The 20,200-nt window shown below is 43.8% G+C and overlaps 1 long non-coding RNA gene across 1 annotated transcript in view; it reads left to right on the forward strand.

The window, feature by feature from the left end:
• Positions 1-13,183, forward strand: part of LOC109296634 — a 72,963-nt gene extending 59,780 nt beyond the window's left edge. Inside the window, exon 2 of the long non-coding RNA XR_002097007.1 lies at positions 13,099-13,183. This is a non-coding gene — a long non-coding RNA (uncharacterized LOC109296634). The remainder of the gene's footprint in view (positions 1-13,098) is intronic.
• Positions 13,184-20,200: the final 7,017 nt, after the last annotated feature.

Genomic DNA, 20,200 nt, shown 5'->3' on the forward strand with positions numbered 1-20,200 from the left:
CGACCCTTCAGCCAATCTGCAATGCATCTGACTGTGTAGGCATCAATGCCACAGTCACCTAGTTTTTTAATGAGAATGGGGTTGGAGACAGTGTCAAAGGCCTTGCTGAAGTCCAGAAAGACTACATCCACCGTGACACCTGCGTCCAATGCTTTTGTGACCTGATCGTAGAAGGCAATCATCTTGGTCTGACAGGACCTGTCCCTAATGAAACTGTGCAGGTTGCCCTTGAGCATCATCCATGCTGCTGGCCCATCATAGATGTGCTCCTTGATAATCTTCTCAAACAGTTTCCCTAGGACTGAAGTAAGACTAATGGGCCCATAGTTGCCTGGGTCTTCCCTCTTCCCTTTTTCAAAGATGGGGACCATGCTGGCTTTCTTCCAGTCATCTGGCACCTGGCCAGAGCACCATGAGTGCTTGTAAAGCAGTGCCAAGGGCCCTGCAATAACCCCTGCCAATTCCCTCAATACTCTAGGGTGGAGAGCATCTGGACCTGCTGATTTGAATATGTCCAGCCCCTCCAGAAGCTCTCTAAACTGGTCTTCCCCGACCTTAGGCCTGGTGGCCTTTCTCCCGAGTCTGTCTGGAATCTTGGTCAGGGAGTTCCAGTCCCTGCACAAGAAAATGGAAGCGAAGAATTTGTTAAAGAGGTCTGCTTTCTCCTCCGGTGCAACCACCAGATTGCCAAGCATATCCTGCAGGGGCTCCACATTACCCGGTGCCTTTTTCATTCTCCCTATATATTTAAAAAAGGACTTTTTATTATCTTTGATCCTTGATGCTAGCCCTAGCTCCGTATTTGTCTTAGCTTTTCTAACAGCCCCCCTACTCACCCGAGCAGTGGAGGTATACTCCTCTTTGGTGATAGCCCCTCCCTTCCACTGGGTGTATGCCTCCTTTTTAGCAATCAGGAATTCATGAATGCCTTTGGTGAGCCAGGGGGGCTTTTGGGCACTCTTGCCCCTCTTGCTTCTTATTGGGATTGTCACCCCTTGGGCTCTGAGTATTGTCTCCTTAAGGAACGACCATTCATCTTGGGCACTGAGTTCCCCTACCCTCAAGGACCCCAGTGCCTCTCCCACTAATCTCAACTTATTGAAGTTGGTCTTCTTAAAGTCTAGGGCTACCACCTTGCTGCACGCCCTTGACACCCTGTGCTGGATGGTGAATTCCAGCAAGCAATGGTTGCTATTGCCCAGGTGGTTGAGGACCTGGAGCCCTCTTACCAGGTTGTTGCCTGTGGCCAGGACCAGGTCCAGCAGGGCACTGCCCCCTGGTAGGACTGTGCACCTCCTGGGTTAAGTGGAGGTTCTGTATCTTGGCCAGGAGCCTCCGTCAGCGGTCCAACCTGGCTGACTGCTCCTCTCAGCAGATGTCTGGGTAATTTAGATCACCCATGACAACTACATGGATATTCACATCTGATTCATCAGTTACCTGCCTGAAGCTTACCATTTACATTCCTTCACACATTCCCTCCTTCCCCTTCCCTCCTATCTCTACTCACTGTCTTTCAAACCACCACTCACTTACATTTTCACAGACTTCTTGTCACACTTTTAGCTTCTTTTCTATTTTGGAGAACTCAGAAGAACAGCCGACTCTCCCAATGCCTGAAGAAGGGTGTTTGTGTCCAAAAGCTTGCAAATACCCTTTTTCCAACTATTTAGTTGTTTTAATAAAAGATATCACATTTACCCAAAGAACTGTGGTTGCCTATGTCCTTAGACCTACATGGCTACAACCAGCAACCCTGTAATTACGGTGCATTAATGACACATAGACATACCTGCTGAGTAGAATACCCTCAGTACGGGGCATGGAGAGGTTCCCATCACCTGGAGTAGCCTATAGATTAGTGGTTAGGTCACTTCTGTGGGAAGTGTGGGTTTGAATTTTCTCAGGTAAAGGAGGGAATTGATCCAAGGCCTCCAGCATTCTGGGGGAGCTGTGTAGCTACTGAGCTATTGCATGAAAGAGAGGAGTGTCTTACCTTGACCCTTAAAGGAGTGATCTCTGCTTCATATATGAAAGAGAGGGCACAGGTTTTGTGCTGTGAATGTGCATAGAAGAAGGCACCTTTCAGGAGCTCTGAGTAGTGCACATAAACCAGGGAGATGGAAGAGATTTAAGTTATACCTCTATTCTCAGTATTTTCCCAGGCAGCCCAAGGCAGCTCCCCAGTCTGCCTCCTGGTTTTTTTCTTGGTCCCATTCTAAGGCACATAACACTTTCTATGTACTATGTATAGTACTTGAGGGTCTAATACAGGGGCCCAGATCCCACTCCATTGGCCTGGAAACTAAAAGTTAGGCTGTAGATGCTCCATGCCAGGGTCACTTAGTTGGTTGCAAGAGGATTAGTTGGCCATTAGGAGGGAGTTATTTGGATTTATACTGACGCCTAAAAAAGGGAGTTCATTTATGTACTTGAGGCACCTTTGACGCTGCCATAAAATAAAGTATGGCATGTGATTCAACACAGCCCACTTGCAGCAAACAAGGTGACTCAAAAGCTGAGATTACACCCTTACAAATTCACCCCTTTTTTCAAGTTCCTTTTACAAAACAGGAACTTTGCCACTGGCCCTGGAGTTTCTAGATTTATGTTAGTAAGAATTAACATGGGGAGTGAAATGCATAGCAGTGGGGCCTTTGCTGAAAATGCCTTACTGGTACCCCCACCCTACTTGTACCACTCTAGTACCTCAGCTGTCATAGTGTTTGATAGTGGCATGTCCCATGGGGGCAGGTGATTGCTCAGGTAGGTAAGGCCCTAACATGTATAAATTTTTATCTTTATATCAGGGAACACCCATTGACTCAGCAGCTGTTTTTCTGGCCTGTAGAGAACTAAGTCTGTGCAAGTCCTCAGCTAGCTCTTTCCATTAGGGGGTTAGCAATGTCAAAATGGAATGAGAGGTGAGGATAAACTGAAGTATCTGTATAAACAGTGAATAACAGCATTAAATAGCGTATCCAATGTGTCAGCTTCTATAAATCAGCATAGCTGTACTGATCTTGACAGAACTGTACTGATTTATAGTAGCTTAGGATCTAGCAATATGTGGAGATCATGCACGTTCCTACGTTCAAGTTTCTGGTCATCCTTTCTGGAGCTGAGACAGGTAAATTAGTGAGGCATTAAAACACTATTTAGAAAGTTATGTACAGTTCTGATCAGCTATGTTAAAAAAGAGAAATTCATACTGGAACAGGTTCAAACAAGGATGGTTAGGGGAATGAAGAACCTATCTTGGGAGAAGAGATTCAAAGAGATTGGCCCTTCTAGTTTAGCAAAACAAAGGCTGAGAAAGAAGGGGTAAATTCTTTCCAGGGTGAATATCAGGGAGGGGAAAGAGCTATTTAACTTTAAGAACACTATTGGCACAAGATCAGGTGGCTACAAAGAGGTCAAAGCAATTTTAGACAGGAAATGAGAAGGCTCTGAATGGTCACAGGAGTGAAGTTTTGGAATGGTCTTCCACAAAAACAATGGGGACAAAGAACCTCAAGATGGAGCTCAGCAAGATTATGGAAGGGACAACATGACTGGACAGGCCTGGTCCTAGACCACTGCTAAAGGTGAGAGCATAGCGAGGGTGTACTGGTGCTCCTACCATTATCAAGAAACTTCTTATGCACCTGTCTTGCTGATGTGCTTAAGATCAAACCAATGGCCAGATCAGGAATATTTTTCCTAGATCAGATTAGCAAAGACTTGGGTTATTCTACCTTTTTCTGTGGGAGTGGTCTCCTGCCCAGGATCCTTTGATTATATTTTAACAAATTTCCTGCCATTGCAATGGCAAGACACTGATTGTGCACTGGTCTCTCTTACACTTTACCCACAGCTCAGTAGGGTTCTCTCATAGAGTGCTTTGTGGCTGTGGTAGGAGGGGGATCAAAGTGGATAACCTACAAGCATAGGGACTGGGCCTGATAGCCTGGGAGGGTCCTTCCTGTTCTCTGTCCCTGTATTTCTATATGCTTTAGTTCCTGGTCATCCCTTCTACAACTAAGACAGGTAAATTAATGAGACATTAAAGAGACTGACTGACACTTACCACTAGTTACTTATGGTGCTAATTCCCCAAACCACTTGGCAAAAGACAAAGAGAAAGTGCTCTTAATGCCAAGTGCTTTGTGCTGTGTTCCTGGTGAATGAATTTAAGGGAGCAAATACAGTTATGCGGCATTTAAATGAAGGTTGACACTAATGTAAATACAGCATTGCAAACGCATGTTTAAGGAATATGATGAGGCTATGGTTTTAATTGGGTCTTTTCACTCAGGTGACATTTTAAATCCTCATCATTTAAACTGAGTAAAATCGTTAAGCTATTGGAAGTTGATAAGAATTATATTAGCTATATACTGAAGGTATTTAGGAGTAAATGCTCAAAGGTATTTAGATAGGTATTTAGGATTTGAGCCACAGGAACCAACACAGCATGCATACTGAACTGGGCCTGGCACAAGAGCTATCCAGCTAGACAAGACTTTTGGGGCAGGAATGTGTGCATCCTCCATTTTATCCAACAACCCAGTCTCCCACAGCCGAGATAAGTGTCCCTAATGATGAGGCTATTGGGCATTCTAGGTGAGAGGCTTTCAGTCTCTTCTGTCAAAGCTATTCTGCTTTGTATACATAATTAAATATTCCATGTGCCAGCAAGAGAGACCAATTTCATCACTCCAGCAGGAAAGATTGAAGAAGCCCTCCACAGGCCATCCTACAGTCTAGCACTGAGAGAATGCATGTGGGAGATCAGGGAGGCAAGCTTAAGAAAGTAAGCAAATCTACTGATTTTCGTGGTTTTGATTGTAGTTTACCATGGGACTTCAGAAAGGGCCAGCACAGGGGGAGACCAGGGATTGAACGATAGGTGAGAGAATGTCCCGCAAGAGTAAAATGCCCAGATTCCTCCCTTCACCACACATGTTAGTTCATCTGTACTGGCCAATGTGTTGGGAGTTAAGGTTTCTCTCACACCACATAGGAATGGGAATATCAGCCTCATGAAAGCTGTAGTCCCTCAGCTCTGCAACCCACTATAAAGGAAGTGCACCATTGTTACCATAACTGGAATAAATTATTTTTTCCAAAAGCTCTATTTTTCATTGGTAATTTGTGTTGTGTACTTTGATTAATTGTTTCCCTGCTAGTCACTAAGGACCATCTCCTCATAATCTCCCTGCCTGAAGTCACATGGTGCTATTCCATGTGAATAAAGCCATCAGAATCCATCATTTGAAGGGTCAGCTTTCCTGGATGCTTGCTTGGGCCTTCCAGTTGGCAACAAGGGAAATGAATACATTTTGAAGGACAAGAAGGTGCATATGTACAACTACAGCAATGGGCTGGGGGACTCAGGGGCAGGCAGAACACTGGAAACATATACAACATACTCACATGGCACAAGACTGAACTGAGCTGCTACAGGCATGTAAAGAGCTTTCCCATGTTCCCTCCCAAAGTAATGACCACCACTGAAGCTTTACTTAGATCTAAAGAACTATTTCCTCTATGAGCTCCATGGTGTGAAAGATAGTCCAATGAAAGTCAGGAGGGGCAGGGAGGAAATGGAGTATTGGGCCCAACCTCTACACACTGGCCCACTGAGTGAGTCTGCCATGTTCCCTAATGAGGATATCTGCCCACCTCTGTCCAGGACCAGGTACAAACATTACACTTTTACTGGTATAAATGAACAGAAACTAGTCTATAGTCTATATTCATACCAGAACAGAAGTTCGGCACACATAGATGGGTTTAAAAATGGTGGAACCTGGTGTAAGATCCCCCCTTGTACAAGGGCGAATGTGTGTTCTGTTCACCACCAGTCTAAACCATGCTGCTTACAGAAAACTGTGTTACTTTGATCCCACCTTGAGCTTTTTGAATGCCTGTACTTAGCTCAGCAGACTTCAAAGTGCATCAGCCAGTGGCTCTTCATCAGTTTACACCAAATAAAGATCCAGCATGGTGATTTCTGATTTCTAGCATCCATACTGCATCCTCTGTGGTGCAGCTTTCTCCACGTATTATAGCCCATCTACTTAAAGGAACCCAGGGACCCATCCATGGTGCTCCATACTTGAGAGGCCTTCACAGTCCTCCTATCAAACAAAGGCAAAATGACATAATTATCATCATAGCTCAAAAGGCACTCTGTGTTCACAGAAATTACTGACCCTGCATATACAATGTGTTCAAATCAATAATGTCTTGTATCCAGCACACCCTCACCATCTCAACATTAGCAAATGCTCTTTTCTATCACCTGCCTCTCACTGATGGGTTTTTTTTTCTGAGAGAGCTGTGACAACACCCTGTAAATCATGCTGAGAGTAGATGTAAAGCTCTAGTGTTTGTACTAGCAACTTTAGGGAAACTGGTTTCACACTGAGCCAGCTTTGTTTCAGATGGTTACAATGTGCATGGGCCATGCAACTATTCCCAAAGAGTTCAAAGCATGGAGTAAAATAAACCATACAACTGTAATAATGGTTCAAACAGCACATCTATTTGTCCCCTTCTATTGGCTAGATAACATACAGAGGGTTATGAGTGTGCTACTGCCTTACTATAAAAACCTGCTTAGCTCAAACTAAGGCATTATTGCCAGGGCTGTCCCTTAGGTACAGCGAATCAGGGTGAATGCCCCATGCCCCATGCCCCATGCTGTGGGGGACCCTGTGGAGGCAGGTGGAGTGGCTGTAGCCCCTTCTGTGAGGCCTGCCTGGTGCTGGCAACTCTGCCCTATATCATGGAAGAAGCACAGAGACCCCCTCCCAGGCATGGGGGAGACCCCAGCCCATGCCCTGCCTTTGCAGGAGTCCCATGGGCCTCATGCAATGTTAAGGGAGCCCAGCGTAGGCTGATTTGCCCTGGGCCCCATACCTTCCTAGGGTCAGCCCTATTTATAGCTGTAGGATTCCTGGTTCAGTCTACCCTGATGACCCCATAAGTGGTACTTTCACATAATGTTCAGAGTCTTGCTCTAGTACTTAAGAATGGTGGGTATCTTCCTGACAGTGGATTACTGGTTTAACTATGCATTAACTACTGCTTTCCCAATATAGAGGGAGGCAAAACAGTTCAGATTTACTTTTAAGTCCCCTGAACCTACAGCCATTTTAAAACTGAATTCCTTTAGGAGATCCTGAAGTGCTTTGATACATTTTGATCCTCTGGGTTTTTTTCCTGTGTTAGAGGAAGATGCTGGACATCTAATTGCTGCTAAACTGGCTTCAGGTAGCACAGTTCTTCCCCATCAAACATACACTTCCATCCAAAGGGCCCCAGCCCTTGCCTGTTTACATTAACTCAGCAGGGAAGGAGGTTTGGAAGGGCAATGGCTTCCTTCTCCATTTGAGGAGGACCTGGATGGCTTTCTCTACTCCTCTAGCTGTGTAGGGTGGTTATCAGCCAGTAAGCCTGCTTCTATCTAATGTTATACAACTTCTAGGATAATAGAGAACCTTTCACTCATCGCACTTTTGAAACAGGACCTCCAAACAACTATCTCATCATACTGCCGATGCAGCACTTTCCCTCTGACAGACTGGGAGTGAGATGCCCCAGAATGCATTGGGACAGAGTCCTAAACCTTAGTTCAAGTGAGGTTGTGCCATTACTGAGAAACTTCCCTGGCTCTAGCACTGACCAGGTGAAGTGGGGAGAGGAAAGGCATGGAGAATTTGGGCAATGAGGGAATTGAATCCTAAAAATAAAATGTGTGTTGATAGGGTGGTCAAATATTCATAATGGAAAATGAAGACTCTTGTCCTAGAGTGGTTCTAAGGGGATGAGTTTATTAGGGGATTGAGAAAGGTTTACATGTAATGGGGAACCAGAAGTGATAAAAGACTTCCTATTCTCCTTTGAGTACTCTACTATACTCTGATTCCTTTTCCTAATGTATTCTTTCTACTTACCTTTTTCCTTTGTTATAATTTAATTTCTTTTTCCCTCATGTCACCTTTTGTCAAACTTATTGGTTCTCATCATTGCATACATTGTCAGACATTTGCTTTCCTTCTCTTTCCCAATCCATACAATACCCTATCGGAATTCAGTGCTCACCTGCTGTGCAGAAGTGTATGTATTAGACCCCCAGTCCGGGTCAATAACATATTTACTTGAATATAAAATGACCCGGATTGTAAGATGACTGCCCAATAATTAGATTCTATATATAGAAAATTTATAAATTTGATAAACTTTTCCAGGGATAGACACTAATTATTGGGGGTTTGTCTTGAATTTGTCCCTTTCCCACTGCTACAGCAATGAAAATAAATCTGGGGGGTCAGATTTATTAGCCCTTTGCCCTCTGCTCTCCCTAACTTCTTCACCCTGTAGCCTGTCCCCTGCCTTCTTACTTTCAGATGCTGCTCTCCCTGAGCACATAGAAGTGAGGAACATGTATGAAAAAAACTGACCTTGAAATAAATATAGCTGTAGCAATTTGCATATAGTCATCATATATTTAGTTTACTCATAATTAACATATTTTACATTTTTTGAAACTGCTGCAAGATTTAGGACAGGTACTCCACAAACACACTTTTAACTAGCATTTTGGCACCTACTTAGAGAAAATACAAACTATGCATGATATTAGTCCAGGACCAAAAGGCTTGTAATTTACCATATGGAAAATTGGGCTGGGCCCCGAAAGAGTCCGCAGCATTTCAAGATATGGTGACTTCACAGCTCAGCACCACTCAGTATGTGTGTGTACTCCAGATACCCCTCACAAAGGAGCTATGTGATAATTAGTCCCGAGTCATGACTCAAACTGGGTGTTCTTGTCATAAGTCCTGGGATCCTTCAAAAATTGATATGCAGATGAGGTATAGAGCAACCTGATCTGGCTTCATCATACAGGGGGGCACACTAATCATACAGGGCAGGCTGAGAGTGGAAGCAACAGAGGGACTCTGGGTGAATTCTTGGGGCCCTGTTTGGTGATCTTTGCCAGATATTTAAGGCTCGTGACAAAATAGGAATAGTGGCAATGGGAAAGAAAGGTGTAGCTCAGCTATGGGAGTAAAGAGGAAGTTGAAATATATGCAATGTAGTGGCTTACCAAGACTTTAGAAAGAGTTGGCACTAGGGGACTGCACTCCATGGGCACTGCCATACATTTTATTCAGGTAGGCTGCACTAATCTATTCTTGTGGTAGGTTCCCAGGGGAGATGTTAGGATCACCGCCATGGTGGAAGGTATTTTTGATCTAGGTGGTTTTGTTGTACTTAGAAAGGGAGTTCCCCTTCTCCCTGTCCTTGAATGGCTTTGTGTAGCTGAAGGTAGAGACTTGTCCATTGCACTGTGGGCAGGCACCCATATGAGAGTCTACTATAGCCTACCAATGGGAGGATTTCAGCTATGTGCTTTATTTTATGGAGATGGGGGGTTTTCTCCCTAGCTTGGTACTCATAAATGTTAATGAAATCAGGATTACTTCACTCCTGTGAGGTATGGATCCCTCCACAGTTTACACAAAGAGAATTAAATCATGGCAAGACAGGGTAACAGGCAGGGATGGATTAACCCTTTAGTGGGCCCTAGGCAAAAAAACTTGTGGGCCCTGGGCTGGTCAAGACCCCTCTCCCCATCCCAGCACTGCCTCCCTCAGGCAGTGGGTCTTGGAGCCACTGCTAAGAAGCAGCCACCACCGCAGCAAGGCCTTCAGAGGGGAAGGGAGGGAAGGGAAGGGAGCCAGATGGGGACATTCATGCTGCTGCTGTGGAGGGAAGAACACCCCCTTGCCCCCGCGCAGCTCAGGACCCTAGGCATGTGCCGAGTTTGCCTATGCATTAATTTGGCCCTGGTAACAGGCCCAAGATCTCACATAGGGACAGTCTACTATAGAAGGGAATTCGACTCAGATGGCTGCACCCCAAATAGACGGCCCATGCACAACTACCCTTCCTCTTTCAGAAGGCCTGTAGACTTAACATAAATAGGACTAAACATTTTCCCATTAAAACAGAGACAGACATAGGGATAACAGGGTGACCCTGACTCTGAGGAACTGAGAGCTACTGTATTCACATAGAAGATGTAAGCTTTTGTTCTTTCTTCTCATTCACATGGAGTTGGATTGGATCATGATGGAGAAGGAGAAGGACAGTTTTTATTGTGTTTTGTGTGAGTAGGGCAGGAGTCAGCACATTTCTGGGAAGGGTGGATGGCATAATGCTTCATAAGAAATGCCAATACCAGCCCTGATTGCAACATCCTGTTACTTGGGGATTAAACAGAAACTTCTGCCAAGAGAATGTAGTTTGGAAATCTTCATCAAGGACATTTCCAGTGTTGTTTTATACTACTCACCCTCTTTCTAGCCAATGGGAGGATGGGATGATTTGTGCTATGAACTCACTAAGGTCATGGATGCACATGTAACTTACTGCAGAGTGAAAGCAAACAGGGCTTTACCATCCACAGCTGCTCTGTGGCAGCTGCCTGTACATATGCTCTTATCCCACAGGAAGTGAAAGCTGGATTGTAGCAGCTTACTTTCCTTCATTAAGGGCTAGTGTGCGCATCTACATGAGATGCTTAACTGCACAGTAGCATAGTTTATTGCACAGTAAGCATGTGCATCTACACATGCACATTCTTACTATGCAGTAAACCTTGCTAATCATGAGTAAATTTGCTACCTGAAAATGCAAATTTACTTTCAGTTAGTAATGGTGCAGCAGCACTTGTGTAGATACCAAAGCAAATCTGGTCCTGGTAAGCCAACTACCAGAGGATGAGAGATTGATCCCTGACCCCGAGAGCTGTCTGCTGCCAGGGCAGACCCTACCACTAGAGCCTGGGCAGGGACTATGTCCTTGTGCACTGGCAGCAGGGAGCTCTGAGCCCCCTGCTCCAAGATCACAGTTGGGGACTAGGGGCTGAGAGATCTTTATGTCCCAGCACCCTGTGATGTGGAGCTAGCACTGGAAGATAAGGGTCTCCCAGCACTGGTCCTGGAGTCATGGAGCTGGTGCTGGGAGATAAAGATCTTCCAGCGCCAGCCCCACAGTTGTGGAGCTGGCACTGGGAGATAAGGGTCTCCTACCCCAAGCCCCACGTCCATGGAGCTCAGCCTGGGAGATGAGAGCCTCCCAGTATTGGCCCCATGGTGCACAGCTGGCACTGGGCGCTCCAGTCTGGTGGGGGCTGAGGAGCTGGCTCCCTGCCCAGCTCTGTCAGCATTGAGCTGAGCGGGGAACAGGCTGGGGAGCTTATTTCCCTCTCAGATCTGTGCTCGCAGAGCTGAAAGGGGAACAAGCTCCCAGCTTGTTCTCCACCCAGTTCCATGCTCACAGAGCTGAGTGGGGACCAGGCTCCCCAGCCTCCATTTTGCAATTGCAGAGCTGGGGCTGGGAACTATCCTGATCAGGGACAGGTCCCAGCCCCGTGCCCCAATCAAGGAATAGGGCTTGGAAAGAGCTGCAGGGGTGGGGTATGTCCAGGTCCCCTGCCCCAGTCTGTGGGTGGGGCAGGCTAGGTGCCCCACTCATGGATGGCTGCAGGGGGCTGGGACCTGCCCCTCCCCTGCAGCTCTTTCCAAGTCCCCTGCCTCTGACTGGGGAGCAAGGGCCAGAAACTCCCTGTTGCCAGGGCAGAGGGACATTGTCCTCACCCTGGCATCAGGCAGCCTCCATGGAAAGGGTGTAATGTCCCAGCCCTGGCCAGGAGACAATTGTCTCCTGGCCTAGTACTACCTGCCAGTCCCTGGGCTAGCACCCAGAGGGAACCTAGAGGTCCCCCAGGTGGTGGTAGGGGCCCATTGCAGGGCTCCATGTAGTGGGAGCAGTTTGCTGCCATTAGCAGCAAATCTTCTTCCTCTTCCCTGCATGTGTAGACACCTGCCCTGGAGTGTTTATTTGTGAGTAGTTTACTCACGAGTAAAATGATCTTGGATCAAATACATGAGTAGACATGCCCAGTCTGTCATGGTTTAACTTCCAGTTGTGACAGAATGAGGTTGTACACATGGGCAGTTACCACAGGGCAGCTGATACACAAAAAAGCATCATCCTCTTTTGTCCCATCATAAGATGTAGGTGTGTCCATTCAGACTGTAAGGTCCTCAGAAAAGGGACCACCTCTCATTCTGTATTTGTGTAGTGCTCAGTGCAATGTGGATGCCTTGACTCAGAATGGATCCCTACATGCTGTTGTAGTACCAATACTTTTTTAGAAGCTTGCAGAATACCAATGGCTAGATATGCTAGGCTGAGATGTAATGAGGAGTCAGAAAAGCAAATTAAGAGAAGTTCCTGGAGAAGCATTTTCTCACCAAGTTCAGAGAAAGGGTGGTGCACTGGCAAATGATGGAAGCTCTAATGAGGTTTTTTATTTTTATTTCATTTAATAATATTTTTATAAACTCCATCTCTTGATCCTGGATTATCAGATGACAAGCTACTTTCTGCATGTCCCCACCCTGTATATCCTTCTGCCCCCCCTGTGACGGATGGTTCACAGGAACATGTCAAGCTACCAAATCTAGTCAACACCAGCAAATACTGTCTGAAAGGGTTTTGGTATTTATTATTACACAGGTGAGTCAAAGAACTGGCTATCAAGCTATGGCTGGGATTTTCAAATGGCACTAAGTGGATTAGGTGTCTAACAACTGAACATTTAGATTCCTTTAAACATCTTAGCCTGATTTATTCAGCCTCAGTTCTGCAACTGGGTCTGAAAGGACTTTTGTATCCATGCATAGCCACTATAGTGGCTCCCTGAACATAGACATATTGGAAAGTAAGGTCTGATGAAATATATTCAGCTGATCTTACAGTGTGAATTTTGGTGGGACACATCAAAGAGATCCAGGAGCCCAAGTCTTACTGAAGAATCTACTTTTTCATCTGGGGAAGTATTTAGAAATGGCTTCATAACCTCATGAAAAATATATAATCTGCCCTTTTCCTGTTTAAATTTACTTTTTTTCTTGTCATTTTATAAAATGTATGTAGAAATTATAGTTTATTATATATTAATTATATTTAAAAATACTGGTTACATTTGAGCCAAAGGTATTAAGGTTTCAAATGCATTTTTATTTACAGAAAACTCAGTGTCTTAAACCTCAGAAATTCCAGCCTCTGAAAATGGAAGACCTGCAGCATTATGAGACAGTAACTACATTCTTCTAAAAAAACCAAGTATATTGAACAGGATGGTTGATCCAGCATGCAAGAACAAAAAAGGTAGACCTACACCACTGGAAATGTGTCTCAGCATAATAAAAAGCATCTGACTTCTGAACTAGACTCAGGTGTACCTGAGGGACAACAAACAAAACTAATGCACTCTAACCCTTCTCCCACTGACATTAGCAGCCGATCCTCTGCTTCACTTCAGTGGTGTAGGATCAGTCCTATAAACACTGTATAGAAGTTCTCCTAGAGCTGGCTTCCAGATGTGAATGATGAACTGGCAAACAGCTGGGTCTGGGCTATGAAAGACTTTTCTTTCCCAGTTTGCAAGTCCTTGATGCAAACAGTAGGGGAAAGCAGAAGATTCCTTATGACCCCCCTTCTCCACATAGCTTGGGAGTGAGGTTGAAAATAAGAACTAAATTAGAAATTAAAATACAGTAAAAGCTGTGTTAACTGGCATGTTGCTAACCAGAATACTCTATTAACCAGAATGTCCAGTATCCCCCAATACAAATCCTCACTTTAGCAACCAGAATCTTTGCTGAGTTTATCCAGCATGAGCATACACATGTGCATCAAGTATTTGCAGTACAAATATGGCACTGTTTTCCATATAACTCTCAGATAACCAGAATTTTTAGATAATCAGCACCTCCTAACCCTACTCATGCCAGATAACAAAGATTTTACTGTACTATGCAACTATGAAACCAGATATTTTTATGATGAAACTGTATTTAATTTAAAATAAAGTTTTACCAGAAAAATTGTTTTTTCATTTTTATGGGAAAATTTTAAATTCAAATGAAATTTAATTTACCTTCAAAATGCATTTTCATTTAATTTTATTTCCACCCAAACAGCTTTTTTCTTAAATTCATGCTTTTCTTCTCCCCCCCACATCCTCTCCTTTTGCTATAATTAAAAAAAGAAAGAATGAATATTTCAAGGTTTCAAGTTTCTCCTTGTTTCTCTTCTATACAACTTTACAAAACTTCTTCAGCTTTGGAAAAGTTCCAGGAGAGCAAATGGAAAAAAAGAATCCATTGTAAACATTCTACCTGGCTGAAGGGTGAAGTTGAAAACATTTTGACAAGTGAGCAAAAAAAGAAAGAAACTTTGCTCAGTGTTGGTTATTATTCACTTATTGCAACTAGTAGTGAAAAAATATGAGAAGAGCAATTTAAAACATTTTTAAAAAACATTTAAAAAAAGTTTCAGCTAGAGCCCTGTAAAATGCAAACAACTGCACCATTTTGAAATTGGCTGTGAAATTATTATAACACTTTTCAAATGCTCCCAGTAGAGAAAGACCTAGGGATTTTTTTTAAAACCATAATTTGTAATAAAAAGTCCTAGCATATGACAAAGTTGCCTATGAAAGCTCATGCCTCACTGAACAACTTAGTTTATAAGGTGCCACACCACCCTACCTTCTACCACCCTGACTTCAGGCTAACTTGGCTAATTACTTCTGCACATATAAATATAAATACTGTATTTTCTCACATACAAGATCCTTCAAAATATAATACATATCTTGTTTTTGAAAGGCAGAATGAAGGTAATATATTTTTCCAGAATAATCACTTTACAAAATAGGTTCAGATCCTAATTTTCATCTGAATCACCCTCCCTTTCCTGATTAACTAAAGCGGAAACCCTAGTTGCTATTGAAGACTGATCTCCATGATTAGATCTATGTTTCTGAAAAGAGCTAAAGAGTCTCTGAGGCTGAGAAATAGGAAGAGAGAAACAAGAAGCAGCAAGCAGACAACAAAATTGTCTTAAGAAAGGTTAGCTTGATTAGTGGACCATCAAGATCATTAAAAAAGGAGAGAAGATTGTGAACATGTCTAAAGCGAAGAATAATAAGACTTTAAATCAATTTACTCCCTCTGCTCTCTGAATAGTAATGCAACAGCTGCTGAAATGTGGAGCAAGAAGCAAAGCAGGGTGCTTTTATTTCAGTTAGAAAATCAGCCTCCCCGCCAAACACACATGCCCCAACTTTGGGGCTTGATTTTTGGGGAAAAGTATATTTTCTATGTGAGACCATATGGTAATATCTGGCTCTTGTACAAGGTTTGTCATCAGTGGGTGTGTCTACACATGCAAAAGATCTGGGAGCAATTTACTCTCAAGTGAACTACTCGAGAGTAAATGCTCCTGTGCACATGTCTACATGTGCAGGGATGTGGGAGCAGATTTGTTGCTCCTAGTGGCAGACTGTTTCCACTCCCTGCAGTGCTGCAACAGACCCCTGGAGCATCCAGGGAGAGCTCTAGGCTCCCCCTGACTACTAGCCCAGGGGCCAGGGGACAGCTGTTGCCTGGTGGGGACTGAGACAATTCTCCCTGCCCCCTGGGAGCTGCCTGCTGTCAGGGTGCACTTCGCCAATAGGGCCTGGGCGGGGACAATATCCTCCCGCTTTGGCAGCAGGTACGTCGCAGCCCCCACTCCATGATCACAGGGTGGGGGCTGGGAGTTCCTCATATCCCAGTGCCAGCTCTGTGGTCATGTGCCAAGCTTCATGTTGCTGGTGCAGGGGGAGATTGTCCCCAGCCAGGTTCCTGTGGCAGAGCCTGCCTCAGCAACAGGCAGCTCCCAGGGGCAGGGAGCAATCTCCCACCCCCTGCTGCCTGGCTGACTGGGAGCACAACTGCTTCCAGCCAGGCATCTACATGTGTGGTACTGTGCAGTTACAAATCATGAGTAAATTTGCTACTTGCATTTGCAGGTACCAAATTTACTCATGATTAGAGCCAATTACTGCTCAGTAAGTGTCTGCACATGTAGACATGGACACTTACTGGGCAGTAATTAGCTCTACTGCACAGTAAAGCATATCATGTAGACGTGCCCATTAGGTGCTGAAACTCTTTAAAAGGGAGGAAAATATCATAATCTTCATTTTACAGAATGGGAAAGTGAGGCACAGCGAGGGGATGACAGGCACAGAGAGTGAGTGGCTTGCTCAAGATCACCCTTTCAGACGGGGAATAGAATCTGAGCCTCACCTCAGAAGTAATAGCTCACTTAAAGCCATGCCTGATTTAGGCCAAGACTACCTTCTGCCATTTTGTAAATGCACAACTGATTGCAAGGCATCTCTTACTCCCTACTTTTCCCATTGGAGAAGTAGTTAGCCACAGGCCCTGTGATCAGTCAAATGTTCTCCCTCAATACACCCCCAAGAATTAGCAAATCAGTTCCCAAAACATTCCCTCCCAAAACATGCACCAATCTACATAGCCTTGTTACACAGGATAGCAAAGCTTTTGCACTTCCACCCTATGCTATAGGAGAGACTGAGTCCTCTGAGACATAATCTCTCCTGGAGAAGTGGGGCTGCAGGCTCTCTCTTGCTTTAAGGCACAATCCTGCCCTTTTTCTGGATTGTCTCATGCATATTTTGTCTTCATTTGTCCCTGTAGATTGCAAAGCCTTTGATACAGGAACCTGTTATCTACTTGGCACTGGCTTAGTGCTGTCTAGCGACATGCCTGTATATAGTGCTATACAAATGACTGATTGCAACTAATGCTGACTAGTTTTTTGGGGACTGGCATCAAACTCTTCCAGTGTATAGTCAATAAACCGCAAAAGCAGCTTCTGAGCAAGCAGCTTTTTCCCACTGGGGGGGGGGAGACAGAATCAAAGCAGGGTTTTTTTTGTGGACAAATTGTTGAAATTTTTCATTTTTTGTAAACATTTCCATGGTTTTAAAAAAATATTTTAAAATCTCATTAATTTTCTCCTCAATTTCTGAAAAATGATACAATTTTGGACAGAAAAAAATCAAAATAATACTGTAGAAGGGAATAGGAAAAAATAAGGGGACTACTCTAGATATTTCGATATGGCTACATTTCAAATGCTAGCCACTCTATCCTCATTTTGGTTTCTGGTCTACTATAATGCTCACACAGCTGGCACTGAAGGCACACTTGGGGCATATGTTCTGAGGTACTTGTCGAAAACTCATTCAGGTCCATCGGAGCCTTTCCATTGCTTTTAGCAGGTATTGGATTGAGGCCCCTCAGCTGCACACACCTGTGACATACAGCTGATGCCCCTGTGTGAAATGCTAAAGGTTCAAAGCCATCATTGTTTTCCTCTTATAATTCACTGAATTGATGCATGACCCACTGAGGTCAGTGGAAAAGCTTCCATTGACTTGGAAAGTGTATGGTTCAACCCCAGTGCCCCAGCCTTTCCAAGGCTCTTGGGTGCATTAATTAGCAGTTAAAATGTGTACCGTATTTCATTCCTTTTTCATGAAGATCAATCTCATGCTGCCCACAGCTTAAAAACTGATTGCTAATATATAATGCTTGCTAATATTGTTGAATTTTATGTAATTCTGACAAATACTGTTTGCCAGAACTGCTAAGTCTTAATAAACCATTGCTAAAATGCTGTGTTTTATCATATTACTACATCAGAATAAGGCATAGCTAAAAATGGCTGTGTCCTAATAAGACTTGGTTAGAATGAAGAAGGAATATCGGGCCAATTTCTTAGAGGCATAGCCACCATTCAGGAAAGGGGAATTACAAGTGGTAGGCCAAATTCTGCCCAGATTTACACTTCATGTTATCCTACTGAAGTCCCAATTTCAGGTTACAAACAAAAAACCATTGTGGGGCTTTTCCAAAAGGACCTAGACTATACTGAGCTCCTTGCAAGTTCAAAGTCTGCTCTGAAATCAGTGGATGTAGAGGTAGCTTGATTAGAAAAAAACCCTCATTTATGTTGTCCCAGGAGCAATTTTTTTTAGGGTTAACTGCTGCTCTATATTAAACAGCTCCTGTTTGTATCAAAGGACGACTGCACTCATTTTGTACCAATTGTTTTTTCAGTTAAAGGATATAGTTATACAGACAACTGAAAGTGCTGCTTATAAAATGATTCGCAATAAATTCTGATTCATTCTGTTAACGCCTGCCAAATTTCCCTGCTGCTTTTGAACAATTTGCTTCTAGCCTAAATCATGGACTGAGGACTTTGAAAAAAAAAGAAAAAGAAAAAACCTAACCTACTTCAAAGGTGGGTGATCCCAAATTAGAACACAGGGGCCTGGCAACAACAATAGGTATTAACTGTAACACTGATGGGGCTACTTAACAAGAGCTCCTTAACCTGGCAACAGTCAAAGTCATTTTTGTTACAGTTACCGGAACAATATATTTGGCAATTTCGTTCCTTTTTTAAAAAAGTGAATTTAATGCCTGGGAAAGGGACCAATTGCCAAAATGACCGTGCTGGGTATTCATCTACAGAGCAGACAAGAACCTGGAAATTAGCCACATGAGTGTTCCCCCAGCACTTTTCTGATGTGTTTTAAACTGGTTTATGTCTGGTCTAAATACAAACTGAGTGCCGGTATAATTCTGGCAGGGATGTGGTATTTTTTAACAAATACATAGTAGATGGGGAACACCAGGATATAGATAAATGGGTGCTTCTACCCATACAATTTATTCCCTTCCAATATGGGTATTAAGTTACACCAAAATCAATATAAAAGCAGCCATACCAAGGGAGGTGTTGTACTCCTCACTTCACTGGTATAGTTAAAATGATACATGTTTGTATGTAGACAAACTTTAGAGGGGCCATCTGTCTGGGTGAGGCAGATCCTATGCAACCTATTTTCTTCTAATTACTTGTTTGAAACAGAGATTAAAAGTAAAGTGCTCTCTGCATTAAGCAGTCCTGCTTCTGAGGAGAAATTTACCCTGTAGACAGGTGCTCCTGACAGGGGGTTAGAGGAGGTATAAGTACCTTCAGCTTACAGTATGAAGAACCTGATCAGATTAGGTGGCAGAGGAAAGGTTTGTTGATGATTCACTGGAATGCTGATTTTCACCTTGAAGTCACTGATTCAAAAGCAGGGATCAATATTTTAGCCATCTGATAGGTACTTCAAGGGCCTATGCACAATGAGTTTAATTTTAACTGAACTCCTAGGGTCTGATGTATATGTCACCTGCATTGGGTTGCAACCTCAGCACTAATGACAGCAATGGAATGGAGCTATTATGCAAAGCTGTTCTGTCAGTCCCTAAAACTCTCTCTCCAGTGTGGAGCTAAGACCATTTGGAGGGGCAAAGCTGGGGAGCTTTCACTGTGCTACTCAACACTGTATCTATTCTGTCAACAGGGAAAACACTGAAAGTTATTTTCAAAGCTGCCTAAGGGATTTAGATGCTTGATTTTCATTTCATTTAATGGAAACTGGGCATCTGAGTGAGTCTCTATGTCTCATCCTGGCACTTCTCCACAGCTTCATGCTCACTTGACAAAAGAAAGCTGACTATTGAGTTATTTCATGTATACTTCGGATGCTAAAACTCAGAGTAGGAACTTCCTGGCATACATATATAATGCACAACAGACTACTTAAAAAAACCTGACCAACGCCAACCAATTAAATGCCATTTTCAAGAATAGGTTATATAGACATTTGACTGGGATGCTTTCATTATGGATAAACCTGCCTTGAGCATGGGGCTGAACTAGATAATATCATAAAGTCCCTTCTAACTCTACTTTCCTATGATCCTATGGTTTGTGATAGCTCTTCCTTCCTAAGATCATCTCTTTACTGTCTGGTGCAAGGCTCTGTCAACTTATACCTATCCATGCCCTGGTGCTGGTAGAGCACACAGACTTTACCAGTCCAGTTCAAAGAAAAGGAGTCAGTGTGTTTATGGTCTTCAGAAGACTAGTTATGCTGAAGGTCTGCTTTATCAACTCTTCTCATAGTCTCCAGATGAGCAGGAAAGCAATGAAAGAACACAGTGACCACGTCCACACAAGCATGGTCATTTGGTTCCCTGGGGACAACTAGCAGTGGGACACTTTGTGTCACCGCTAGTTGTCCCCAGGGAATGCCCATGACACACACCCTTTCGGACACAGCACGGGTTGGGTAGGGGAGGCTGGGGCCAGCACTGGGATGTCCCCAGCTGCCTTACCTGCGGTCCTGGGGGCCTCCTGG

Source organism: Gavialis gangeticus, unplaced genomic scaffold (genome assembly GCF_001723915.1).
Source record: "Gavialis gangeticus isolate Ggan-Ray unplaced genomic scaffold, GavGan_comp1, whole genome shotgun sequence".
NCBI classification, from domain to species: Eukaryota; Metazoa; Chordata; order Crocodylia; family Gavialidae; genus Gavialis; species Gavialis gangeticus.